Source organism: Vespa crabro, chromosome 4 (assembly GCF_910589235.1).
Source record: "Vespa crabro chromosome 4, iyVesCrab1.2, whole genome shotgun sequence".
Taxonomy (NCBI): Eukaryota; Metazoa; Arthropoda; class Insecta; order Hymenoptera; family Vespidae; genus Vespa; species Vespa crabro.
Window position 1 is genome coordinate 7,934,419 of NC_060958.1, and position 7,500 is coordinate 7,941,918.

Below are 7,500 nucleotides of genomic sequence, written 5' to 3' on the forward strand. Positions count from 1 at the left end.
AACTTTGGTAAAAATTGTGACATTAATCGATTTCAATGTCGATCGATCTCGATAACGTAACGTAAGCAATTGATTCGAGGAATAACGCGTGCAAACGCATAAATCGTAGGTGTAAATACGCGCGTTTAAACGGACCGTATCGGTTGACCCGTTGAAAATCTATTTTCTTTTTCTAATCCTTCCACGTTGTCGCCCTAACCAATGAAGCGAGTTTATGCGGATAACTATTTCTTTTCTTTTCTTCTTGTTTTTTTTTTTCTTTTTTATCGCGCGTAAATCGTAAATCACGCGTGAAGTCGCGATAAATGATCGGTCCATGGCAATATCTATGACTATAAAACGATTTTTTTCCACGTTCTCCTTTTTTTCTTTCTTTTTTTTTTTTCGTTCTCCATAGATCTTTTTATTAAGCAGGACAATATTTGTTAGGTTCGTTAGAAAACGATGTGAATCGTTCTTTTTCCTTTTTCATTTTCTTTTTCCTTTTTTCTCTCTTATTTCAATAATGGCCGTGGCTGATCGTTCTCGAAAAGACAAATTCGTCGGATAATTTCCAACGCCAAGAAAATACGATCGATGTCCCCGTCGAGAGCGAATGCCATGACTACGAGAGAATCTTTGGCCAAAGGTGAGCACCGAGACAGCCAAATAGTCGTTGACGTCTTCGTCGAGTAAAAAGGAAGGATAGAGAAAGAGAGAGAGAGAGAGAGAGAGAGAGAGAGAGAGAGAGAGATAGATGTGCTTCAAACGCCAGCTAGCTTTTCTTCGTCTCTAAGACGAACGGCCTTTTTACCGGCTTCTCGAAGGCACGTTCCTGCCAAGTAACTCTATTTCCGGCCAACATCCTCAGGTTCTCAAAGTTTCAAGGCCAGCGATATCACAACCTCGAAATGAAATTACCGAGGATAGACGTAGATCGATCTAGTTCGATCGATCAATAGATCCTTTGTCGATTAAAAAACAGAAGAGTGTTATAAATAAAAAGGGAAAAGAGAAAAAGGAGGAAAAAAGAAAAAATACACACACAAACACATACATACATACATACATACATACATACATACATACATACATACATACATACGTATAAAAATACGTAAGAGAAAATACAAAAGTCAATGATATTTCGAATATCTAGGGCAAAATTTAAGAGATCGTGGAATCGTGTAAGGTAGAATAAGTGGGTCGTTAAAACAGTGACAAGACGAGTTCGCTTCAATGTAACTTACATAGTAGTAGTAATAGTAGTAATGATGGTGGTAGTAGTAGTAATAGTAGTAGTAAGAACAACGAAGCGAACTGTTAACATACAAGTACCGCGTAGCTTTGCAATTAGCCGTGAAGTGTTGCATCGTTGATCCACTTTAACGGAGGGAGACGCTATGTGTTCGGCTGTATGCTGATAACGTAAATGCATCGCTGCTAAATCCTCAGATAGATTTCGAGAGAGAGAGAGAGAGAAAGAGAGAGAGAGAGAGAAAGCGTGCTTGTTCAAGTGTAAAATTTAGAGATAGAGAGAGAGAGAGAATGAGAATGTGTATGTGTGTGCTTATTCACGTTTGAAAGATAGTGAGAGAGAGATACAGAGAGAGAGAAAGAGAGAGAGAGAGAGAGAGAGAGAAAGAGAGAAAGAGAAAGAGAAAGAGAGGAAGATAGCGTTAAAGCAGGCTGGATCCGTATGCTAAATTTAGGGGATGTTTGTTTGTCTGTATCTAATCAGCAATATATATATATATATATACATATATATATATATATATATATATATATATATATATATATATATATATATAATTAGAGTAACTTGAGCAAGTTTCTATTTATGTATATACATACTGTGTACTTATGTACGTTGAATGATTCATATCTAAGTAACCAGTTTCTATTTATCTTTCTTTAAGATTTTAATTATTTATTGCAGTACTCTTTTTGTTTGTTTGTTTTTTTGGTTTTTTGTTTTTTCTCTCCTCTTCCCTTTCGTTTCTTTTCTTTTTTTCTTTTTCTCTTTTTCTCTTTTCCTTTTTTTTTTTTTTTTTTCTTTTTTTTAAATAACGAGGTTTCATTGAAGTCCGGCAAGTAATATGACCGTAAAATTAACTCGTTGCAATGGAAGTATTTATTCCAAAAAAAAAAAAAAAGAAAAAAAAAGAAAAAGAAAGAACAGAAAAAAAACATTGCTACGAAATAAAGCATATCGGATAAATAATTGAATGATCCTTTTTAAAGGAAGATTCGTGAAAGAGCTCTTTTTTGAAATGAACTTTTTTAATGACGCTCAACCATTAAAATTTCTTCTTTTCTATTTTCTTTTTTTTTTTTTTTTTTTTTTTTTTTATTTATTTATTTACTTCTCTTCATTTTTCATTCGAGCTGATAAAAAAACATACATATACTTGCCCTTTATCGGTTCGATTGTTACAAATATTTTCGAAAGCAACGATGACGTCTGATTACAAGAGAAAGTAAAAGAAGAAAGAGCATTAAAAACAAAAGAAAAAAGAAAAAAAATTAGGTCGACTCATTGAGATAACGTTTGTTCGTTGACGATATATTGATTAATTCTTACCTTTTGAGAATACAGTAGAATTTGATCTTCGAGATAGGAAGCCAACGTGAATCTTGATAGCTAACTTATTTCTAATGATTTGAATAATATCGAACTTATATTATTAAAATGTTACGACATAAAACGAGGGAAAAAAATTTTGAATTTATAATCATTTGAATGAACGCGACAGATTTGTTATGAGATTTCAAAGGAATGGTGAAAGGGGATTGAAGGAAATTAAGGGAAAATTAGTTACATCCCTAATAGGATATAAAGAGATCTATAGCTGCATTGTATTTCCTTTTCTTTTCTTTTCTTTTTTTTTCTTTTTTTTCTTTTTTTTACTTTTCTTTTGTCTTTTTTCTTTTTTCTTTTTTTCTTCTTTCTTTTTACTATATATATAATACAATGAAATTTCAATCGATAGGTAATACTATCTTTTTGCGCATGAAAAAGGAAAGAAAAAAATAAGAAAAAAAAATAAAAAAAAAAAAAGACAAAAAACAAAAGTATATCTCGTTTGTAAAGACTTCAAGGAGAGTTTGTAAAACATATTCGAAAGGTTTTCTTTTAACTTTTTCTTTTCGTTTTCGTTAGTACTTTTTTCTTTTTCTTTTTTCTCTCTCGGTTTTAAGCTAAAAATTTCATTCCTTCGAGAGAAAATAAAAAGAAAATCATTCTCGACGACAAAAGGGCATATCCTCGTCTGAAAAAAAAAATTGAAAGAAAAAGAAGAAGAAGAAGAAGAAGAAGAAAAAACAATTCGTAGAGAAGTAAGTTTGTCGAGAAAAAGAGTCGAGCCTTTTACCCCCTTTTCATAACAACGTTATACAGCTGAGCACAATAGCTTTTTTTCTGCTTCTTTTTCCTACGTAAGCGTATTCACTATAATTCTCTACTGGTTCCAAATATATATATATATATATATATATATGTGTATATTTATAAATATGTATGTATATATATATATGTATATATATACATATAAATATATATACAAATATAAGTTGGTAATTATGAAAGGTGGTCTAAGTCAAAAATTAAAAAAGGAGAAAAAAAAAATTAGTTCATCGCATAATTCGTATAATTAAGTCATTTCCATGCGAATTACGTGATAAACTAATTTTTTCTTTCTTTTTTTTTTTACTCTTTTCTTCTCCTTTTTTTTGTCTTTAATTTTTTTTTTTTTTTCTTTTTTTTATATTAAACCACATTTTCATAATAACCTGTTCAATTATATTCGCGATCATTCGTTAACATAGAAGATTGTAGGTCCCATCTACGCAACGCTTTTCTCGAACTTCGTTTATTTTATTATTATTATTATTATTATTTTTTTTTTTCTTTTCTACTTCTTCTACGTTTGACGAACGTTGCGCGTAGTTTAACAATTTACAGGGACAATAAAAGGTTTTCTATTCGGTGAAGAAACATCGAACATCGCACTAAAGATCGATCAGAATGATAATTCATCGTCGTTCGAAAATCTTTTGGAAGTTTGTCGATCAGGAACGAACGAAAGTTAAAAAAAGCTTTGGAAGTAATTAAAAAGGAAAAAAAAAGAGGACCTCAGCCGCTCGACATGCTTGTTCACTTCTCTCTCTCTCTTTCTCTCCCTCTCTCTCTCTCTCTCTCTCTCATCTTTAATTAGATTATTAGTCGGAAGAAAAAGATGGCTAAGTCGACCCACATACGACGGATACGTGGAATTTTTATTTTCAAATATCCTTACGAACTTTCAACCCCTTTACCCGACTCAGCCGAAATAACGTGCCAGCACAATAATATCACGACGATCGTTTTATTCCTATCTCCGTGTTGTTTTTTTTTTTATTCTTTTTTTCTTTTCTTTTTTTTTTGCTTTTTTTTATTTCTCTTTTCATTCCTTCTCTCTTCCTTTCTATCTTTCTTCCTTTCTTTCTTTCTTTCTTTCTTTCTTTCTTTCTTTCTTTTTTTTCTCTTAAAAGAAGGAACGTTCTCTAATTTTGGAAGACCAGTAGCGGCACGAAGTACGCTTAATTATATGTAGAAAGAGAAGGATGACAATAGAAAGTTTTGTCCTAATAAGCGAAGAACCGGGCAGTAGTAGTGTAAAAAGTAGAATAGTGTTTGCACATGATGCTCGACAAAAGGGAGAAGAGGGGGAGGGAGGAGGAGTAGGTGAATTTGTTTTAAATGGTCCTACGTGGTGTATCCATGTTATACGCCTTGTATCTCAGTATCATTCACAATTAGCAACATTGGTATTAATGTGTCGGCCAAGAAGGATTAGAAGTGTATTGTTTATTTGTGCGCGTGTCACTATTTGTATCTGTGTTCTTTGTGTCTGTGTGTATGTGTATGTGTATGTGCGTGCGAGTGCGCGCATGCATGAGAACGTGAGAGAACACAGAGGCAATATTCTCCCCCTCGAGTAATGCGAATTGGTCCTTGGTACTTGGATTCTTTTTATGTTTTCTTCTTTTTTCCTTTTCTTCAATTATTTGTACACGTATTGCAAATTATATGTATGTAGCCTTTTACTCTTCTGCTTTGTTAGTATGTTTGTATTCTCTTATTCTTTTAGTTTTGTTTCATTTTCGCCTCTCTCTCTCTCTCTCTTTCTCTCTCTCCCTCTCTCTCATACCGCACATTACGTACGATCGTTTATACCTATAGGTGTATGTGTGTATGTGTATGTGTGTATATATATATATATATATATATAGATATATACTGCTCCGTGTTCTCGCCACATTTTTCTACAACATTATTTTTTCCGCCATTTTTATTTTTCTCTTCGTTCGCGCGTATCCTTTTATTCCATTTTTTTCTCTCTCAAATGTGTACGCACACGCGCACGCTCTCACACACAGAGTTTCACACACACGTACACGTATACTAACAATCTCTCATATCACGGATCTTTTATTTTTCTTTTTTGTTTTTCTTTCTTGCTTTTATTCTTTTTCTTTTTTTTTTTTTTTCTTCTTGATCCTCGACAAACATTCACACAGATCGTCATAAGCAACAACTATCTTCCTCGTTCTCACCGTTCACCTTTCCCTCCCCTTTACCCTTCCGCGCCACCACCACTACCACCATCACCAACCCCCGCCTTCACGCCTTTGATCTTTGATGATCAGAGCATGCGTCGTGTACATTTTTTTCATACGTATAACGCAATAATTCACGTTAATACGTAAAAATATTTTATCACAAATGTTCAATTCGGTTAAAGAATTTTAAAACTTATTGATAGCACGAGTGCTTTATCCGATTTATATAAATGACAAACGGAACGCCTGCGACGTACATGTATGTAAATGTACCTGTGTATATATGTGAGTGTATCTCTCTCTCTCTCTTTCTCTCTCTCTCTCTCTCTTTCTCTCTCTCTCTCTCTCTCTCTCTCTCTCTCTCTCTTTTCATTCATCTCATCATGTTTAGATGAATTTTAAATTCTTTATTTTCTTTTTATCTTCTCTCAAATGATTTCAACCGTCATTATTAATATATTAGGCATATTACAACATATATATATATATATATATATATATAATATATTATATCATATATATATATCTATATATATATGTGTATGTATATATATATATATATAATGTAGTTTACATACGATACAATACATACATACAAGATGCTCGTGCCATCCGACCAACAAACGAAATATTTCTTTTTCCATTTAAAACATTCGAAGTTTAAAAATCGATCGGCAGTAATATCGATCTTTGAAGCAGAAATCATCGACGGTACAGCAACGAGCAATCGTTTCTTTTTTTTTCATTTTCTTATTTTCTTTTTTTCTTCTTCATTGAGTTTTACACGAATAAATTTAACGCATACATTACAGTTCATTACAGATTCAATATAATATATATATATATATATATATATGTACGTACATACGTTAGTATTGTGTACTTTTTGTTTAATATCTCTCGCGCGTATTTACAAAGGGTAGCTTGCCTAGTATGATCTCTCTCTCTCTCTCTCTCTCTCTCTCTCTCTCTCCCTCTCTCTCTCTCTCTCTCTTTTTCTTTTCATTTTCATTTCTTTTCTTCTTTATCGTCGCACGACGGCCAAAGTAACATTTTGGGAACGCTTATCTGTCAATCATTATATAATTTTTGAATTTACGTACAGTCAAAATTCATAAGTATGTATATTATACGCATTTTTGTTTCCCTTTTAATATAATAATTTTTTTATTTATTCGCTTGTCTTTTTTCTTTTTTTTTTTTGGTTTTTCTCTTGTTTTTTTTCTTGTTCTTTTTTACTATCCTCTTTACTCCTCCCGTTAATTGACGCCGACATCGATGCATTTTATTTTCTTTTTGGCTTTGTTTTTTCCTTTTTCCTTCCTCTTTTTCTCTCTTTCTTAAGGAAAAAAAAATTAATAATAATAATAATAATAACAAACAAAGCGAAAGAACAAGACAGTCGAAAAATCAAAAAAAAAAAAAAAAAAAGAAAAAGAGAGAAAAGAAAATAAACATATATACATACATATAATACAAACATGGAGAAGTACAGAAAAAGCATTAACAGTTTTGTTATATATATATATATATTTCTATATATATATGCATATGTATATATATGTATGTATGTAAGTGGGTAAATCGATCAAGGAGAAGTAACGTTAATGAACGGAGGAAAGTAGTTTTGACGTTTTATCAAAATCGATCCGTCAGTTATGTGTGGACGGTCACGCGAATAGGTGCAAGTGTCACACGAGAGTTTTCTTTTATTGACTCTCATAATTGTAGAAGAAGAAGAAAGAGAAGGAAACGAAGAAGACGAAGAAGAAGAGGGAGAAGAGACAATATTTCTTCTCTTATTCTTTCTATTGTTGTTGTTGTTGTTGTTGTTGTTATTATTTTTCTGCCTTTTTTTTTTTTTTTTTTTTTAATTAACAATATTATTATCATTATTGTTATCATTATCATTAT